Source organism: Tenrec ecaudatus, unplaced genomic scaffold, assembly GCF_050624435.1.
Source record: "Tenrec ecaudatus isolate mTenEca1 unplaced genomic scaffold, mTenEca1.hap1 Scaffold_236, whole genome shotgun sequence".
In the NCBI taxonomy this organism is placed as follows: domain Eukaryota; kingdom Metazoa; phylum Chordata; class Mammalia; order Afrosoricida; family Tenrecidae; genus Tenrec; species Tenrec ecaudatus.
This window is the reverse complement of record NW_027458555.1, coordinates 193,961-216,632: the sequence shown is the minus strand read 5'-3', so window position 1 is coordinate 216,632 and position 22,672 is coordinate 193,961.

Sequence of the window (22,672 nt, the reverse complement as noted above, 5' to 3'; positions counted from 1 at the left end):
AAGGGTCAGCAAATATTACATTTTCTAATGGAGCAAATATAGAGAACACAGTGGTAGGCTGTGGGATTTAGTTGTGCTCTGATTTGATGTTAAATATTATCCATTGTCTCTTATTTTCCTTTAGGCTCCCCATTCTCTTTAGGATGTTATTGCCTGCTACCATTTAAATGAATGCTTGCGCGTGCATGCGCGCACGCGCGCGCGCGCGCGCGCGTGTGTGTGTGTGTGTGTGTGTGTGTGTGTGAGTGTGTGAACAAAGATGTTCTCGGGGCTCCCAAGCACTAGCTAAGAATGCCTCACTACAGCAATGTAAACCAATCTACCTAGGGTCTAATCTGCCTTCAGCTGTTGATTTACTAATCATGCTGAAGTAATTACAGGTGATTGTGATTTAACTTGTCTCTACCTTCCCTGCTTTATTCCCCAGGTCACTCGCAGGACCCAGGTGAGGCAGATAATTCAAGGTGCTGAGATTGGGGTGGATCTGGATCTCAGATCAGGGTATGCTGTGTGGAAAGACAGCGGATCATCCGTGCTTGGATGTTTTGTGTGTCCTAAAGGTAAGAGACCCTGGAACCTGGGGAGGGGGCACTATCTTAAGACAGGTACTCTCAGCCGGTAGACATGTAAGACAGGTTCAGGAAGGAATATTCTGGTTTGCCTGTGGAAGTCCCTGGGGTTGAATCAAAGGTATTAATTTCCAGGCCAGCATCAGAGAGAGCTTGGTCCGCTGTTGTTCTCCTGAGACCTCTTCGAGGACTTGTGTCTTCATGAGAGGAGATCCCCAGTGTGCTGTGAGTGACAGTTCCTGGTACTGGACACACAGGTGTCCCTGGAATTGACACCTTTCCCGCTTGGGGTGAAAATAGAGCTCCTGCTTGAAGTATGTCTTGTGAGCTTAAAACGTTAACTCACAGGAATCTCCAAGAGACATGGACCCAAATATTTTAGGGTTGACAGGTCTCTCTATTTAAGGGGGTGTGCAAATTCTTCCTCTGAGTCTTTTTTTCCTAGGTCTGAGAGAAAGGCCAAGATCAATTTTCAAAAGTGGAGTCACAGATTCCAAGGTAAGCACCTTTAATTTGCTACCTCCTCCATCTCTGGTGATGTGAGTGTCCCCTGGGAATGAGGAGAGCAAGGGGGTAAATGAAAGAATAACCAGTAAGTATTTTGTTTTATTTAACATGGGTTTCACTCTATCCTCCAGGGATAAACCAGGATAAATAGTGATCTACAAATTCGTGCGTAAATACGATTCAACCCTCAGGCATCTGGCTTACTGGGTACCATCCCTGCATATGTCTAACAGCAGAAAAGACTCCTTGAGGCCAGCACACAGTAGATCAGAGATGAGCAAGGGACCTGTGATAGCCCTTGACCATGATGCTATTTGTCATATTTAAACTTTATATAACACTTCTTTGTTTTCCTAAGTTCCTTGAACCAGATGCAAATTACTTAAAATTAACTGAAAATGTGTTTGTGATTCTTAGTTTGCCTGCCAACCTACCCAAGTTCTTGTTTGTGTAAAATCTGAGAGAGAAGACAGCTCCATATACATAATTAGCAACATTAGTTTTTTGATGGATTAGGTTTGGGGTTCTGTTTAGGCTTGTAGTGTGCTTGAATGAGAGTCTGTACTTAAAGATTAGCATCTAAATCCTGGGATTAATCAGTGTTCCAGGTTCAAGAACAATTGCCAAGAAATAGAAATAGGAATCAAGTGTCATGAGTCAGATGTTAGTGGACATGTTAAAGGGTTTTATGTTTTGAAGGTTATGTTTGGAGTTCAGTAGGGGCTAACAGATTGTGTTTGGAGTTTATTAGGGGCTTATGTGTTAAGGTATGAAGATGTAGATTTATGGTTTAAGGATTCTTGTTTTCTGGGTTGCATTTCTGAATTTGAGGTTTATGGTCATGAAGTTAGGTTTCAGGTTGTAAAATATATTCAACCTTTGACCTGGTTTTAAACATTGGGATAAATGCATTAGCCTAGGTTAAGAGTGTATTGTGGTAGGATTTGTTAAGCATGTCAAGTTTCTTGTGGGTGTCAGGGGATGCTCAGGGTGTTAAGAGTTCTGGGTGGTAAGGGGCTTTTTCATGTACTTAGGGGGTCAGTGCATTAGGAGGTTATTAGTGTGTTGTAAGCACGCTTAGCATATTAAGGTGTAAGGGTTAATGGTTTCAGATTTGGAGATTTGTAGTTAATGGTTAGAGAGTTCAGTGGCAAAAATTATTTTTGTGTGTTGAAATGTAGCCTACAACTTTTAAACTATTTATTACCTGTAATATTTATGGTATATTTGAAATCTGTTATGTAAAATATCATTAAATTGTGATGATTAGAGGAATTAGTATTTCTTCTCTTTGGAAGCCTCTTTTCTTCCTTTAAAAAGCATTCCATTTATGATTGGTCTATCTAGAAAATACTATAGAATTTTTAATACAGTATTGAAAATGAAACTGTCTGTCCTATTTCTTAAGTGGGGTGGGGTATTTTCTCTTTCCTCTAAGAATGATATTTGCTGGTGCTTTTTTAACTGAATATATTAGCATATTGAACTATACCTGCTTCATGTTACAGTTGTAGTTTTTCCCCCAAACTTTAAAAGCCTTTGATTTTTTAAATTAAATTATTTTATTGGGGGCTTTTATAGCTGTTTTAATAATGCACACATCAATTTTATCTAGCACATTTGTACATACATTGCCATCATCATTTTCAAAATATTTTATTTTTTCTACTTGAGCCCTTGGTATCAGCTCATCTTTGTTTCCCTCCCTCCACCACCTTCCCATCATTGTGACCCCTTGATCAATTTTAAATTATTGTTTTCATATCTTACACAATCTGCTATTTTCCTTCACCCACTTCCTGTTGTTCATTACCCTGGGGGAGTGTTATGTGATGATCTTTACAATCTGTTCCCCTTTCTCCCCCTTGTGGCCCCACCTTTCCCCTACCTTCATGGTATCATTACTCCCATTATTGTTATGAGGGGTTTATCTCTCCTGGATTCCATATGTTATGTTGAGGGATCGTATCTGTACCAGTGTACATGCTCTGGTCTAGCCAAATTTGAAAAGTAGAACTGGGGTCATGATAGTAGGGTGAAGCAAGCTTTAAAGAACTATACGAATGGTATGTGTTCTGTTGGTGCTTTATTGTACACTGGTTGGCTCATTCTTTCCTTGTGACCCCTCTGTGAGGGGATGTCCAATGTCTAAAGACGTGCTTTGGGTCTCCAATCAAACACCCTTTGTTTCCATCTGTATGATTGTTTGGGGTCTTCTAATTCCTCATACCTGATCCCATAGACACCTCGTGATCACACAGGCTGGTGTGCTTCTCCCATGTGGGCGTTGTTGCTTCTCAGATAGATGACCGACTGTTTAACTTCAAGCCTTTAAGAGACCAGATGCTATATCTTATAATAGCCAGGCACTATCAGCTTTCTTCACTATATTTGCTTATACACCCCTTTTGCCTTAAGCAATCCTGTTGGGAAGATGAGAATCACAGAATAACAGATTATTAAAACAAAGTATTCTTGCATTGAGGAAAGACTTGAGTAGAGGCCCAATACCTTTGACTTTTTAAATGTTCCTACTTTGTTTTCTGTGCCTACTTAGACAATTGACCCTCTTTTCTGTCAATGGTTCACTATAGTGCTTATTTTCTTATGTAAAATATGCTCTGGGACAAATTTCAATGAATCATGGTATATAATCCTTGTAATATGTTGTCTGAATCTGTTCCAAATATTTAAAAGAATTTTTCATGTAGATCGATTATCAGTATTGCGCTACAGTTTTCTTGTAGTGTCATTATCTGACATTGGTGTCAAGGGTATTTACTGGTTTGATACAAAGTATTGATAACCAAGGGATCAACCAGAAAGAAAATGTTTTGAGAATGATGATGGCAATGGATGTACTAATGTGCTTGACACAATGGATGTATGTTATGGATTGTGTTAAGAGTTGTATGAGCCCTCAATAAAATGATTTTTTTTAAAAAGAGAAAGTATTGAAGTATTGGTAAGTGTTCTCTCACAACCATTGTTATATTTACACTCAATAACTTGAACTTAAACTAACAAACAGTTAAGTGGTGTTTATTCATACCAGCTCAGTACTCTGTATTAAGCTTTAATCTATGGTCTGATTATGCTAGAAATTTCTCCTGGAATTTTATTTTGATTCAATTGATTATAGCCCTTGTAAGCAACCTAAAATGCATTCAACTACCATTGATCCCATGCACTGGCTGGACCCTCTGATCTTCCAGCTGGCTCAGTTTGGAAGACGACATGATTTACATTCCTCTTGCCAGACAGATAGTCACTAACACCTACGTCATTGTGTGATGCCCTCACAATAGATCCTCAATTTGGAAAATACTCTGCCATATGACATGCTGTATGGATCTTAGAAAATGTCCTTTAGTTAACCTCCAGAAGAATGGTATAAGGAGGAGCAGCAATTCCTCAGTAATTTTTGCATCACCTTGGTTTTGCATCACCTTTATTTTATTATATTTTTAACAAAAGAAACCCATTCCTTGTTTTTAATAAGCTTATATTCCAGTGAATGTCTCTTGAGCTCTCAGGCATTTGATAACATGGAAATAACTTTTGTAAACATAGCTAAATATTTAGTATTTTGTGCATTGCTTGGGTATTGATTAGTAATTTCTGAGGTTCTTCTTGTTGATAGTTCTGATTGAGTCCATTCCATCTCACAGGGACCCTGTGCACAAAGGAATGAAACACTGCCAAGCCCTGCAGCATTCTCACAATTTAGAATGAACCTATTACCTAAGTTACTGTATCAATCCTTTCAGTTGAGGGGTTCCTATTTTTCACTACCCCTTTACTTTACCAAACAAAATATCCTTCTCCAAGGACTGATCACTTCTTACATGTCCAAAGAATTTCATGTGAACTCTCACCTCCTTATCTCTATCTAGCACCCTGACCTTACTTCTGCCAAGACATATTTGTTTGTCCATTTGAAGGCCCCTGCACTACAATTCAAATACACTGGTTCTTCTTAATTCTTTCTTATTCAATGTCCAACTTGTAAATGCATATGAGGTAATTGGCAATGCCATGGTTTGGGTAAGATGAACCTAGTCCTAAAAGTAACATCATTGTTTTTCAACACTCTTCAGGGGCCTTGTTAGGCAGATTTATCCAGTATAATGCATCTATTGATCTATTGAACTTATTATCACCTTTTAGTTGTTTTGTAATTTCCCATAACCTAACAATCTTTCCAGAAGAAGTTAATACTTAGTCGAGCTTAGATTAAGAATACTGAGCAAGGAGGGACCTGGAAGCTCACCTTCTCTGAAACCAACCTGTCTCAGAGCCCTGAGCTGGAAGGCTGTCCTTAAGACCTAGAGGAATGATGACACTTAGATTCAAGAAATGCATGATAACTGGGCACAAGATTGTCTAAAACAAATTGTGGCTTTGTCTATTAGCATGACTTGCAGATCAGTTTTAGAGGGGCCCAAACCCTCACCCTTTATCCTATAACTGCAACCTCACACCCCTCTGCCTCCAAAAACACCCTGGGGGTTGCAAAAGGGCTGTGCCAATGATGCCCAACTAGTCATTCAGACTAATACTGCCCTCACTAATCGAAGCACAGCCTCTTGCCACCACACTCATTTTGTTTTCCTCCCTCCAAGTTCCTGGTTAAGCATGATTCTCAAGCTCCAGGCCTGACACTAGCTAATCCAGTCTCCCTAAAAGACCAAGACTATGGATGGGATATCCTAGACCCCAAGGCAATAAGCCCTCTCCCACTTTGTGTTGTTTGTCATCTGTTAACATTACTTAGAGAGCTTGAAACCCATGCTCTAGCCCAAGATGACAGAATGGATGAAAGTCATGTCTTTCCTTAATCCATCTCATGTACTTTTTTAAAAGATAATTTTATTGGGGACTCATAACAATCTATACTTCAATTGTATCAAGAATATTTGTACATATATTTCCATCATTCATTTCTAAACATTTACTTTCCATTGAGACCTTGGTATCAGCTCCTTTTATCCCCTCTCTTCCTCTCCCCCCACCCGTCACTCCTTGATAAATATTAAATTATTGTTATTTTTGTATCTTGCACTGACTGCTATCTCTCTTCCCCCATGGTTTCTGTGTTTCTCCCCCGGGTGTGTGTGTGTGTGATTATGTGTCTATCATTGTGATTGGCTCCCCCTTCCTCCCCTCTCCTCCCTGCCTTTCGCTTCCCCGACTGGTATTAATACTCCCATTCCTGTTCCTGGATTCGGTATGTTGTGAACTCTTATCTCTTTTCTGTACCTGTGCACATGCTCCAGTCTAGCCCACAGGGAAAGGCAGAATTGGAGTCATGATAGTGGGATATGAGGAAGCCTCAAGGAACCTAATAATATTTGTGTTTCATCAGTGCTATCCTGGTCCCGGGTTGACTCATCCTTTCAGTGTGACCTTTCTGTAAGGGGATGTCCCATTGTTTACAGATAGATGTGGGGTCTCTACTACAACCCTCCTCATACTCAGCAATATGTTGGGGTTTTTTTTGCTTGCTTGTTTGGGGTCTTATGAAGCCTATTACCCTATCTCTTTGACACCTAATGATCACACAAGATGTGTGCTTCTTCCATGTGGGCCCGTTGCTTCTCTACTAGATACCCATTTTTAAACTTCAAGGCTTTAAGGCCTCAGGTGGTATATATTTTGATAGCCAGGCACTTTTCTCCTTCTTCACCACATTTGCTTATGCACCCATTTTGTCTTCAGTGATCATGCTGGTATGGTGAGCATCAAAGAAGGTCAGGTTGATAGAACAAAGTGTTCTTGCATTGAGGGAGGGCTTGGTCAGAGTCCCAAAGTCCATCTACTATCTTAGTGTATTGCCTTATAAATATATGCATGTAGGTCAAGACCTCTATTTTTCAGAATTAATGTATTTACATATGCACAGACCTATGCTTGTACCACTATCCATAGCTTTGCTTCCTAGATCTTTCTTCTGTTTCCTTTTACCTTCCTCCTTACCCCACCATCATGCTTGTCCTCCTTCCACCTATTAGTAATTCCTCTCAATTAGATTGCTGTTGCTCCATCTACTGTCTAAAAGTGGTCATAACCCCAGGCTTGCAGAGACCCTCTGAGAGCTAGTCACAAGACCTCACCCTGGGGTTCCCCCGTGCTGCTATCCACCTTGTGCCTACAGTCTAGGTTATTTCTGCTCCACAGCCAGGAGGAGAGTGACTGCATCAGCCATTACCTTCCTTCATCTCATGTACTTTTAAGCTTTTTCCTTCATTCACCTTTACTCTTAGCATCGTCTGTCTACCTACACCTTGTCATTCCTTATTGGTAATGTGCTATCTTTCACAAAAGCTTTAACATTGGGCATCCTTAAACACAAGAGCTGTAGAGACTAGGAAATACACCTCCCTCTGGGCTTGAGTTCTTGTTAAGGTTGTCTCTGCCTTAGCCAAGTCCCCTCTAGTATGTCCTGCTTATTTCCTTTTATCTCTTGTTTTCCATCTCTAAAACAGCTTTCACTGGTTGTGACCCTCTACTGTGGTACCACACTCTATTACTATGGGCTTCTAAATGTGCTCTACCTACCATACACATTTGTTCACACACTGTCAATATTATACAGTTTCCATGGGATACAAGGAGCTTGAAGCAGGATGAACTTTGATGAAAAACTCAGAATCTGTTGGAATGTCACAGTAAGAGAAACATTTGCATTGGAATCAACAAATAAAAGTATAGGAATTAGTTGGATGAGATAGTGGGAAAGAAAGAAACATGAGCAAGTGTGTGACTACTACTTAAAATACATATAAATAATTTCTGATTCTTTAGTTAAACGATCATTAAAATATTGGGGGAATTTTCTTTAAAAATCTTTCCAAGTTCTGGAAAGCAAGGGATTGTTTGTGTTATATTCAGATAATGAAGTATAAAGATAAACTAAACATAAATGTTAAGAAATAATTCTAAAAGGGCAATGGATTATAAAGATCTACATATAACCTCCTCCCTGGGAGATGGACAACAGAAAAGTGGGAGAAGGGAGACATCAGATAGTGTAAGATATGACAAAATAATTATAATTTATAAATTATCAAGATTTCTTTAGGGAGGGAGAAGGTGGGAAGGAGGGGGAAAACTGAAGAACTGATGCGAAGGGCTCAAGTAGAAAGCAAATGTTTTGAGAATTATGATGGCAACACATGTAAAAATGTGCTTGACAAATGAATGTATGTATGGATTTTGAGAATTGTATGAGCCCCCAATAAAATGGTTTTTAAAAAGAGAAATAATTCTTACTAGAAACAGTCCACAATAAATAACAACAGCAACAAAACTATTGATCACATATCATACTTTTCTAAATTGCTTTTTAAGTACAAACTGGTGTTCTAATGGCACAAAAACAATTGACACAGTGAGTTCATTGACTTGGACAGAAATAATATGCTGTGCCTGAAAAATCACCTAAGGTGATATCAAATTCATCTGTGTGGTTTAATGCTGTAGGTCAACCTTTAACAATATAGATCAATCCTCAACATAAGCATTAAATTCCCAAGTCTATATAGGACTTCAGATTCACTGTTTTCATTTTGGGAAGACCTGGAATGAATTCATCCTCTGAGATGAAGAAATATCTCCTGTCTGACATGAATGCCAACAAAGGAGGCTGAAGAAAACAGAGTACCCTCAATTTAGAGTGGGTCCTGTATTTAATGCAAACACTCAGATTGGAGCATTATTTTGAGGCCACAAGGAACCACTTAGGGTAAGAAGTGTAGGCCAAGAAACTGACATGCCCTAATCAACATTATCTACTGCTAAGTTTCAGGTCACAGATTTGCCAGAGAGAAATACCGTCCAGTTGAGGGAGCTAAAACCTGGGAATACTATCTTTCACGTTTATGCACGACCAGGAAAGCTATCAACATTTGGCTGGTGTGTGAACCAAATTCATTCAACCAACTCCAAACTTTCTAGACTTCTGCTTCTTGTATGTAAAGAATGCATTAATTTGACTTCAAGAAGCTTGAGCTACAAAATGGTATTAAAGATGCCTAGGGTATTTTCATTATCCAGATAAAGGTTAGATAGGACTTGTGGGGAACACTATGTCCAATAGCTGAGGGTTGTCTATAATGTAAGAGCATGGCAGGGTAGGGGAACAAAGACGGGGCTTCATAAAGCTTCGTGATAGCTATTGCTATCAAATGGATATATGGTTTAATCCACTGGATTACTGGGATGATTTTCCTTCTATGACTTGGTACTGGTTATGTAAGGCGTCAACCTCCTAGTTTGGGACTTGGTCCATTGGGATGGGCAACAGAACTTCCTGAGTAGAGTCTGGATATAAAGCTCTACCAGAGGACATGGATTATCTGTTTGTCTAGTGTCAGCATTTCTTCAGCCCTACAGTCTTCTTTATTCACTTCATTCAGTCAAACATTTTCTATAGATTTCTGAAAATGGGAGCTTGAGCTCTTTCACGGTTTAGAAATGTAATCGTATAAGGGCTTCATTAACAGAATGAATCTGATGGCAATGTATCCAGTTGGTCAATATGTGGGAATTATTTTTTTATGGATGGTGATACTTAGGTTGGTAGATGCACTCCTCATTCCTAATGACCCTTTGCACAACAGAAGGAAATCCTGCCTTGTCTTTCACTATCTCCACAATGCCTGACATAATTAGCCCCTGTATTGTTAAAGTACACTCTATTGTTAAAATACAGCCATTGAAGATGGTTCTATTTTTTGTTAAACTTAAACAAAAAACCATGTTCTTTTCTCTGGACTATTCCATTCCTGTAATATGTCCCATGTATGAGGGAATAATACCTCAACATCTTTGATTTTAATGACATTTTTCCTGAACTTCTTCTAAGAGACAAAAATACAAACTCACTGTGATAGAAAGGACTGAAAGTCATTACAGCCTAAAAGGAGAGGGTAGAGCTGTCCCCATGGGTTTCTTACACTGGAACTATGTGTGGGAATAGAAAGTCTTATTTTTCTCCAGTGAAGTGGCTGGAAGTTTTAAACTACTGACTGAGCAGTTAGCAGCCAAATGTTTCATTAGTGCTCCATCCAAGATAGATTTGTTTATTCTTCTTCCTGTCTGTGGTGTAGTCAATATTCTGCACAAATAACACAACAATTAAAATAAATTAATTTTTAGCTTTACTCATTGTCCACTTTAAAAATATTGGATATGTTGTAATGAATATACCATGGTCTGGTTTGAGCCAAGCTCCCCGTGTTGATTTCAACACTTTAAGTGGATCCTTTGCAGAAGATTTTCTCCAATAAAATATGTTTTTGGATTTATTGACAGTTTTTGCCACAGATTATGGATCCAAATAAAATAAAAACTTTTTTTTCAGGGTAGCAATAATTAAACTCACAACTTTCTTCTAGTTCTTAAACACTTCCTCCTCCCCCACCCCACCCCATTATCATGATACCAATTCTACCTTGAAAACCTGGTTAGACCACAGTATGCACAGTGGTGCAGATGGGAACTGGAAACACAGGGAATCCAGGACAGATGAACCCCTCAGGATCAGTGGTGAGAGTGGTGATACCGGGAGGGAGGAGTGGGTAGGAAGTGGGAGCTGATCACAAGGATCTACATATAACCTCCTCCCTGGGGGATGGACAACAGAAAAGTGGGTGAAGGGAGATGATGGACTGTGTAAGATATAACAAAGTAATATTAATTTATAAATTATCAAGTGTTCATAAGGGAGGGGGGAACAGGGAAGGAGGGGAAAATGAACAGCTGATGCCAAGGGAAAAAATCATATCATTGTGAATGAGGGGGAGTTCGGAGTGGAGACCCAGACCCATATGATTGTGATTGGTTCCCTCTTTCTATCCCACCTTCCCCTTATCCTCATGGTATCGCTACTCTCATTATTTGTCCTGACGGGTTTATCTCTCCTGGATTCCCTGTGTTTCCAGTTCTTATCCGTACCAGTGTACATCCTCTGGTCTAGCCAGGTTTCAAAGGTAGAATTGGGATCATGGTAGTAGGGGGGAGGAACAATAAAGAGCTAGATGAAAGTTGTATGTTTCTTCAGTGGTATACTGCATACTGACTGGCTGCTTTCCTCTCACAACCCTCTGTAAGGGGATGTCCAGTTGCCTACAGATGGACCTTGGGTCTCCACTCCGAACTCCCCCTCATTCACAATGATATGATTTTCCCCCTTTGATTTCTGATGCCTGATTCCATTGACAACTTGTGATCACACAGGTTGTTGTGCTTCTTCCATGTGGGCTTTATTGCTTCTGAGCTAGATGGCAGCTTGTTTATCTTCAAGCCTTTGAGATGCCAGACGTTATATCTTCTGATACCCGGTCATCTTAAGCTTTCTTTACCACATTTGCTTATATACCGCTTTGTCTTCAGTGATCTTGTCAGGAAGGTGAGCATCATGGAATGCCAGTTTAACAGAACAAAATGTTCTGGCATTGAGTAGAAGCCCAATGTCCATCTGCTAATTTAATACTAAAACTATAAATATATGCACATCATCATATATAAACATATTTACATGTATACATGTCTGTATTTAGATATCTCTAAATGCCCTTTGCCTCCTAGTTATTTGCTCTATTTTCTATTCCTTTCCTCATGTCCCACTCTCATTCTCAGACTTCATTTGGGTTTCAGTAATTCCTCTTAGTTACTTTGCTCTTTGTCAAGGCCTACCTGGTCTCCCATTCCCTCCTTGCCATTGATTTTGGTTCCTTTGCCCCTGCATTTGTTAACACATATTTCCTTTCCCCCAAATCCCCCTCTCCCAGATACCCCCGGAACTGCCAGTTCCATTGTTTTTTCCTCCAGATTCTTTGTCCTACCTACCTTATCTAGATAGACCTACATAGATAATAATATGCACAAAAAATAAGACAGTACAAAGCAAAGCAACAAAAGAAACGAAATAACAAAAAGAAAAGCCTGTAAATCAGCAGTTCTCAACTTGTGGGTCGTGACTCCTTGGGGGGGTGGGGGATCGAACGACACTGCCACAGGAGTCGCCCAATTCACAACACTAGCAAAACTATAGTTATGAAGTAGCAACAAAAATAATTCTATGGCTTGGGGGGGGGGTCACCACAACATGAGAAACTGTATTAGAGGGTCGTGGCATTAGGAAGGTTGAGAACCACTGCTGTAAATAGTTCAAGGTCTGTTTGTTGACCTTTAGGAGTGTTTTCTGGTGGAGTGTGATGAGGTGCCACTCCTGGCCCCAAAGTCTATTTTTTATATTCCCTTGGGACTCAATGTTCTGCTCCCCTTGTTGTTCTGTCACACACCTTTAGTGTTTTGCCTCGGTGTGGTGGGGTCAGATTGGACACAATTCCCAGTGTCTCCAGTGTTGTTCCCCATCATGCTATGGGTCAGTGAAGGATGTTGTGCCGCGTAGTGGGGCCAGCCCTATGGACCTCTCTATGCATTGGCTGCTCTGAGCTGGAATATCGTCCTCAGGACTTGGTGGCCCAGCATGTGCCCTGCTCTCCCTTGCACCTCCTTCCTTTGCACCTGTGTGCTCTGATGAGACATGTCCCTTTCCCTGAGCTGTAGTTTCAGTGTGGTCCTCTGAAGTACATTCTTCTTGGCGGGGGGGGGGGGGGGAGACTGTCCAGGTAGTTGGGATTGTGGCCCACCCCTCAAACCTCTCTATTGGTTCCCTTCTTCATGCTAGTATGTTTCATTCGTGTCATGGAGCACCGGGCTGAAGTCTGGCCCCTCTTTCCCTGTGGAGATAAACAATACCCTCCCCTTTGGTGGGTTAGTACCCCGTTGTCCTTTTTTTTTTCCCTTTGCCCTCTCATTTTGAATTGGCTTCCATATGTATCCCTAGATTTGGTCTGACCCCTGCCATACTACCTAGACCTTGCCCAGGAATGTTTGTATACACTACCTTTTCCCCTATGCCACTTGTGCATAAATAAAAATCTTGATTTAAAATTATGCTCAAACTATTAGGAATGCTCTTTATTGGTTCAGTTGTAAGAATTTAATTTTCTTTGTTCTGTTTTTGAATCAATACTCAAGGCTATAGTCTGGGATCTTCCTTAGTAATCTCTTTACATTCTATCAACTTTAATCAAGAAATACCTCTTTGTCATATGTTATTAATTTGATTTTCTTCCATCTTGATACCATGTTTTTTATTATGCCTAGTTTTCCAGATTTAAAAAAATAGTATCTTTACTGATTTTAAATTACCCAACAACATCCCATTATTCTGTTTGAATAGCTTGCACTATTTTTCACATTAAGGATGCTTATAAGTGCCAAAAGACAGACCAGCATTTTTATGGTATTATCTTACTAGATCATATATAACAACCATCTGATATCACCACAAATTTCAGAAGTTCTACATCCATCTTGGATTCCTGGCAGTTCCGTTGATCTGGAATTAAAGGTGTCTCTGAGTTATTTTAGCATCATTTTATATTTGTGTCATAATGATAATAGTTTTAAAATTTGAGAGTTAATTTAAATGTCTCTTTTGTAGAATTCACATTAATATGCACATCGACCAGTCTGCAGACAAGTACTTGTTTTCCAAATTTGGGAACATAGACAATTCCCAATGTGTTTGTTTAATCATATTAATTAATATTCAGTCAGTTATTGAAACATTGTTTATCCATAATACTGTACAGTACATTTGAATTTTTTATGCAATTTGTTTCTTTCTTTCTTTTGTTTTTAAAGAACAGTTTCCCTTTTTTTCAGGTTTGTTTCCCTTCAGCTTCTAATCTTTGCTTAGGCTTTGGAGATGGTCGTCGGACTGTACCTGTAGGTGTAAAATGGGGTGGGAAGGTTTAGACTTCATGTGAAGGTTCTGGGATTCAAGTCACTGGTTCCTGACAACCTTGCTGTGAGTAGCACAACTCACAAAATAACATGACTTCCCATACAGCTTGGGAAGCATATATGCACTAAGGCATTCGCTATGGAAATGTCTCTGAAGGCTGTGGTCTACATTGTTCTCTATTACAAAGTTCTTCATGGCCTGGTCTCTGGGCTCACAGCAGGCACAGTTCATGCAGCAAATAGTGTGTCTGCAGCCAGTGGCTTTCTTGGCATGACCATTGTTATGTCTTTCCTTTTTCATCTCTGAAGAGAGGATGTGAGAGAAAGGGCAGTCCCAGCTCCTTCATTTGTTGATGTCATGATAGCTCCTCAAATGGTTGATAAAAGCCCTAAAACAAACAAGTTTCCAGTCTTCAGTATCTCTAGTTAATATTTCCAAATTAACTTGTTTTTAAACTATATATTCAATTATTTGCTATGGAAGGTGTTGCTCCACACCCACACACAGAAAAAATATAATGTAGACGATGGTGTTTATAGTAGAGAGTTTCTATCATAAACTATTACTATAGGATACAGATGGACATTGGACAGTCCAAATGGGCAGTGATGTTTGCTATGTAATCAACTGGCGGACGTGTCACAAAGTTAGTAGAAAAGAGAATTAAAGGTAATGGAAGTTTTGCGCACAAATTCTGAATGGTGTTCATATTGGTAAGTCTATGAGATGAATTGAAATCTTTGGAGAAGTGAATGTAGATGGTTCGAGAATGACAATAATGACAAAACCCAAAGGTAGACTTTATGGAACACACAACCATTTGTCAAATCCTTATCAAATGAAAGTTGATCAGCACTTTAAGCTGCATCTTTCTTTTCACACATGTTTGAATGCTTAATCCTCAGATGAAGCTGAATATGTGGACTAATTTTGGACTCAGTGACTGGTGAGGGTGAGGCCGTGGATTTTACCACTGAAGGATGGGCACTGCTGGGTGTTTCTCAGAAGCAACTCTACAGAGATGTGATGGTGGAGACCTTCAAGAACTTAGTGATAGTAGGTATGAATAGCTTATTTCAAATTAATGCATTATTTACCAAATACAGGTGATTGTTGCCTCCGTCACTGGGATAAGGGATAGGGATACCTGGTTAAATATGACAATAAAGTTAATTTTATCTCAGTTATGATTATATCCAAAGTTTCCCATGATCACAAATCTCTACATATTACAGTCTGCCACTACTCTGTCAGTTTTGCACAATATTAAACTTCCATGATTTTATTATGGAAGCTACACAAGTATTTCAAATACTAGCAGTATTGCCCATGCTAAACAGGTATCTGTGCAACTGTGCAACTTCCCAACTGAGCAGACTTGTAGTAAGGAAGAAGTGTTCCACTTCTGGAATATAAGCCACTGGTAAACACCGAATCATAATGGAACATTCTCTGATACAGTGACAGAAGAAGAGCCCCATGCAGTTAAAAATAGCCAAAATCTCATTTTTCACCCACAGACCAGGATGTCAATATCAAATTTCTGATGTTCCAGTTACCAGCACAATGTGTACCACCTATGTAACCATAGTATTAGTGCATTTATTAAATGTTTGAAAGGGAAAAAGTAATTTATTTTGCAAATTATTCACACCTGCATACTTTTTGAAATCTTGAAAAATCAAAGTATTGAAACAGCTTCAGGGAAATGTTAATAGGACTTTTTTTTCTGTCAGGAGCAGTATGCTGGTAAAATCTATTTTGTTCTCTCAGAGTAGTAAGAGAAATGTCATGGGAGAGGGCAGAAAATTCATTCAGGATCATTGTGTCACGAAAGCATTGACCAACTCTTTATGGAAGAAATTTTACTTGATAAATTTGTAAGTAAAAGTCTCAATTGCCCAAGAACATTCTGCACAAATGCCTGCCCTTGTGTTTTCATTAATTTTAGACATTACTACAACACCTGTGTTCATGAAAGAAAAGAAAACCACATTCATCTTTAGTGTTACATCTGCCCTGTGCACCATAGCTTTTTAATTTGCTCTTCTAATTATAAACTACATATGTTACTGTTGTTGTTAATCTTCAAGGATGCTTAATTGCTAATTTCTCTTTGAACATGGTTAAAACATCAAAAAATATTTACACGACAAAGTATTTCTTGTCTCATAGCTACTTCTTGTCTGTGTATAATGCTGTTCTTTTTGTTTCCTACTGTGAACTTCAATATGCATAATTGGTTCTGCTTCTCATATGTTAATGATTAAGAAAAAACTAACCACTGAAAATGTAATGGTAAGATTCTTGAAAAATGATACAAGTACCTCCATATTACAAAAAATCTGTAAGTTTCTTGGAAGTGTAAAGCAAGATAACAAGAACCCACTTTTGAGGTGAGTGTAATTTATTTGAGAGAGAGCAATGCTCCAGATTTTAGTTGGAAGGATATATTATGTTATTTAAGTACATGTATGAGGAAAGAGACCGAAGCGAGCATTTTGACATTTTAAGTACATGTAGAGTAGATGATTAAGTACTCATCTAATAGCAAAATGAGGCAATTCAGAACCTGCCAGTGCCTCTAAAGAATCAATCCTTTGGTGATCTCCTTCTTTAATACTTACAGATAAGCCGCTCAGAGCCAAAATTGTCTTATCATCTTATAATACCCTGTCTTTACATGTACATGTAGGAATATGCTGTTTATATATACAAATATGTAAAAATATAAATGATATAAAATAAATATCTGTGCATAATCAACACACCGTCTACACATATAGATCACCTCATATTAAGTTGGTGATCAACGTTCTTTTCACCAGCACTATGTCTTAGTAGCCAACACCTAATTCACCTGGTGTAGTGGTGAAGGAAAAAAAAAGTCACTTTTCATCATTAGTGTTACATCTGCATTGTGTCCCGTAGTTTTTAATTTGATCTTCTAATTAGAAACTGTACACATTATTGTTAGTGATAAACTTCTAAGATGTGTTTAATTGCCAATTGCTCTTTGAATATTGCCTGCTAACCACAAGTTTGGCAGTTCTAAACCACCACCTGTTCCAAGGGAGAAACCTAAGGCCTTGTACTGCATTGAAAAGCTATCATCTCAGAAAACTACGGGTAAATTTTTACATGCACCTGAAGTGTTGAACTGAGTCATAATCCACTCAAAGTGAATTTTGAGACATAGTTGGTACATCAACAAACCAAAATCCATGAAAAAATAGAAATTATTCCAGAAAACATTTAATTCCATCTCATGTTATTGTAGATGAAAATAAATGTATGTTTGTATATATGCATATGCAGTCACAGAAACATAAGGCTTGTGGTGCATGATATTAAGCATTTCATTGCTAACTGAAAGGAGAGTGGTTCTAACACATCGACCACACATTATGAGAAATACGATATTATTGTTCTGATAAAAATTAATATTCCTATCTACCTTATAGCGTCACAATGAGTAGAATGACTAAATTACAGCTTATATCTCTATCCATATATCTATTAGAATATAATATAAAAGCATATGCATTACAAATATGGTTGCATATACAAATGTATAACCTATACATATATTAATTCAATTACCAAAATTATGACTAAAGAAATGGCACTCAATATAAAGTGTCAACATTTATTTTAATAGTACACTTAAAATATTTATTGCAGATATATAGTTTTAATCCCTGTGAATTACTTTTAAATATTTAAATATATTTCTCATATGCCCACTTATATAATTTCTCCATATTTTATTAACTCACCAACCATTATGATTGTATCTGATATTTAAATTTATGATTTGTTAGATAATTGAGATAAATTGTGTATGTTTACTATCTATGGGCATAATAAAATGGTAAAAACCTTCTTTTTACCTGCTTGTTTTAGTAGAAAGTATTTGCCCTTGATATCCTCTAGAATATATGAAGTAAATACTATTCATGAGCTCTCCAGTCAAATTGGAATTCTTCCTGAATTAAAAAGACCAGAACACTTATATCCCATGGAACATCTTTGGGATGGAAAATCATTCAAGCATTTACCTTCACTACAGCATAACAAGCAATTTCATACTCAGTTCAATGCTGACAAGTTTAACAAAAATGGAAAAAACAATATGAACATTACAATAGAATTTCTAAAAGAAAGCAAAGGTGACAATAAATAATATAGAAAACTCCATGGAGATCCATCAACACTCACGGATGATATTGAAATTTTCAATGGAGCTCAATCTCATGAATGCAAGCACTGTGGGAAGGCTTTTACTCAAGACACATGTGTCATTCAACATTTGAAAACTCACAGCAGAGGAATGTGGCAAAGCTTTTCTTAGAGCCTCAGTTCATACTAGACATATGCGAGTTTACACTGGAAGTAGGCCTTATAAACGTAAAGACTGAGAAAAAACTTTTACTAGATCTGCTAGCTTTACACAACATATGAGAATTCACAGTGGGGAGAGGCCTTATGAGTGTAAGGAATACAAGAGAACATTTACTCAATCCACAAACCTCAAAATACATATGAGTATTCACAGTGGGCAGAGGTTTTATGAGTGTAAGGAATGTGGAAATGCCTTTAATAATTCCTCAGAACTCAATCAACATATGAGAATTCATAGTGGAGAGAAGACATTATTACAGTAATGAATGTAGGAACTAATTTATTCAATACTCACACCTCATTAACCATATAACAACTCAAAGTATAACATATAACATATAACACCTCATTAACCATATAACAACTCAAAGTAAAGGGAAGACTTATGAATGTAAGGAACATAGTAACAGATTTAGGAATGTAAGGAATGTAGTAACAGATTTAGTGAATCCAAAAACTTCACTGTACATATGAAAAACCCATATTGCAGAGAAGCATTAGGAATTATGACAAAGCTTTATAACTCTTTAGTAGTGTGTGCGCTCAATTTTCTCATCTGCTGACTTCTATAGATGCAACATAAATTTTATGGATCATTAATTTTATTTATATACAAATATTTTTATGACCTCACCAATATATAGGAATTTGGTAATGTTTTATACACTATTTTCTAAAATTTTATTAAAGAATATATTAATAATCCTGTACCACTATTTTCTGAACATATATACTTTTATATGAATAAATACTTGTGGGGATCTAGCTGTCATATGGTATGTGTATTTATAACAAGTTAATATCAACTCGTTTTTAAGTAACTGTGAAATTCTGTGATCCAATTAGTAGTGTTTCAATGTAGTTTCTGCTGGAATCACACAGGCTACTTTCTGGATGAACTCAAAGTACTATTTTTGTTAGTGGTACCAGGAAAGGGCATTCTGGAGGTGAATCACTGTACAAAAACACCATATATGTTGAGGTGATGAATTTGTCTATAGCAATCAACTAGAACAAAGTCCAACATGCTTTAAGGTGTCAAAGACCCCACAGACAGCCTGGTCTCAATCTAGGACACAAGAGTTTTCTTTTGTTTTCCCAAGAAGAAAATATGACTTTTCATGATCCATGTAAATGATGTGGCTGCTAATCCTAGAAAACATGGTTACTGATTGATAGCATGTCCAATGCACTGTTACTGGTAAAAAACAGACTTGGACATGTGCTTCTGAGCCAGTGGGTCACAGTAATCAGCCTTGTATATTTCACTTGACTACCATGTCTAAAGTAATTTTTATCTTCTTTGCACCAGTTTAAGTCTTTTTATGCCCAAACAGTAATCACAGTGACTAATACTGGATAATTGGAATGAAAGATTTCTTTTGTTTTGTTTTTAATCATTTTATCATACAACTCTTATCACAACCCATACATATATCAATCGCGTAAAGCACATCTGTACATGCATTGCCCTCATCATTCTCAAAACATTTTTTCTCCACTTAAGCCACTGGCATCAGTTCATCTCCCCCACCTCCACTCCCCCCACCCTCTTGAACCCTCGATAATTTAAAAATTATTTTGTCATATCTTACACTGTCCAACGTCTCCTTTCACCCACTTTTCTGTTGTCTGTCCCCCATGGAGGAGGTTTTATATATATATCCTTGCAATCGGTTCTCCCTTTCCACCCCTTCCTCCCTCCACCCTCCCAGTATTGCCACTTGTAGCACTGGTTCTGAAGGTATCATCCACCCTGGATTCCCTGTGTTTCCAGTACCGAACTGTACCAGTGTACATCCTTTTGTCTAGCCAGATTTGTAAGGTAGAATTGGGATCAGGATAGTTGCGGGGTAGAAAGCATTTAGGAACTAGAAGGAAGTTGTATGTTTCATTTTTGCTACATTGAAACCTAACTGGCTCATCTCATTCCTGCGGCCCTTCTGTAAGGGAATCTCCAATTGCCTGCAGATGGACTTTGGGTCGCCACTACGCACAGCACAGCCCCTTATTCACAATGATATGATTGTTTGTTCTGAGGATACCTGATCCCTTTGACACCTCAGGACCACACAGGCTGGTGTACTCCTTCCATGTAGGCTTTGTTGCTTCTGAGCTAGATGGCCACTTTTTTACCTTCAAGCCTTTAAGACCCCAGACCCTATATCTTTTGATAATCAGGCACCCTCAGCTTTCTTCACCACATTTGCTTATGCACCAACTTTGTCTTTGGCGATTATGCCAGGAAGGTGAGCATCATGAAATGCCAGTTTAATAGAACAAAATACTCTTGCATTGAGGGGGAACTTGAGTGGAGCCCCAATGGAATGAAAGATTTCTTATCCAACTGGGCATACTCAGGAATCTTGACTCCTCATTCAAGATCCTGACTTCATTTTGTTTTCAATTTATTAGGTCTGATCTCGGCCCAACATTTTTGTATCTTCACTTCCACTTAGTTCATGGTTAATTGAGTTTATTTTTTAATGAGGAGGGTGCCATTTTATCACCTGGGGTTTCTCCAACCTAAACTTTCAAAATATTAAGGTCCAGTCTCCTGAAGGACAAATCACAGATCTTTTTTATTCAGGGAGTTTCCTGATATTTGTATATTTTTCATTTAGTCATTTTATGTTCTGGTGAATGCCAGGTATAGGTTTTTGTGTATGTGTGTAATTTATTGACATTTGCTCATTTCTCTTAGTTCAAAAATATCAGGTTAAGAAGTTTATTTATCTGAGATAAAAGACATACGTTTAAATTCATATTTTTGATGAGGAAATTCTCCACTCAGAACTCTTTTCAAATGATTGAATTTCAGGGGAAAACATGGCTGCCTGAAAGACTCTTTTAGCAAACTCAACCAATCTCAGTCAGAATATAACTATAATGTATATTATTTTTATTCTCTTTTTAAAAAACTTTAATCTCCCACACCGCCCAGATAACCCAGAACTTCATATAACAGCAAGTCCTTCAACTTGGCAACTAACCAGTGCTGCCATTTACCTCTTAATGACCTCCCCCTGATTAGAAGTGCCCTTTCCCCACCACTAAAACCTCAAGCCTCCATTCCTACTGGACCTCCATTTCCTTTCTGGGACCCCTGCATTGATGATGGCTATTTGGTGTGACACAGAAACCCAATGCCTCTCCACTATGTCCCATGTGACACTGACACTTAAAGCTGCTAAACAGAGTGTCGCCCCCCCCCAAAAAAAAGGGGGTCGCTTTCTTATAAACACAGTAACATTGATCTGTTGCGCTCTTCATGTACTATATAGGGAATTGATATGTTAATCTTTTAGATTACTTACTAGATATACTCTATCTATACCACATTCACCACTACCTCAAGACACACCCCTCATTTTCTCAGTGACACCCTTTCACATAAACAATCAAGTACTAGAATACCTCTTGAAATTCCCTTTTCTAATTTATAAAAAAAAACATTATACTTAGTCAGAAGACCACTTATGATTATAACATCGCTTAAACCCTACCCTTGTGCTAATATATCCTATTCTCTGTACCTACTCATCTATTAAGATTTCTTCATCTCCGCTCAACAATATTTAGTTATCTGTTATTCTCCTCTAACTCAAAGATCCAGCACCACATGACCTCAACACAGCCCTCAACCCTGCATACTACCTATATTTGAAGTAATATGCCACAACAATAATAAACTTCCATACTTAAGTAGCTTTATAATATATATATATATATGTGTGTATATATGTATGTATATGCACCACATCTGGTATTTATATCTCTGGTTGTCCTACATTTGGCATGAGTGTATTCCTATGTCTATTCAGAATCTGTGAAGATTTTCTCTACTCAGTAGAAATGGGTATCCAGAGAGGATGTACTGGTTACCCTCTTTATATTTCCCATATCACCATGTTTGAAGCTTAGCTTTGCATATCTTTCCCACCAGTGATGCCTTATTGTTGTGTCACTGGTTGCACAGTGCATCTCAGTGCTTGGGCAGCTATATCATGATGCTTCTTTGGTAACCCCAGTGGAGTAGGGAATTTAGCCCTAGTGGTGCTTTGACAGAAACGTTTGATAGCTAAGGACATGGTCTGTGTGCTACTCCTACCAGTTACTTCACTGGGAAGGACAATGATACGTTTACAGCCTGAGAAACCATGAAAGGGGCAGCTATCTAGGGTGCTGAATGAACTCCATGAGAGGGGTCTGTGTGGGGTCGTATCAACAGTTATACTCTGGGCTCCAAACAGAAAGACAGCGCTTGAACACAGGTCTGCTTTGCATTGTTTGAATGACATTCCAGAGCACATTCACCATGCCTTACTCACCATAATCAGGGTGTCATAATTCTGAGGTCTTGTTC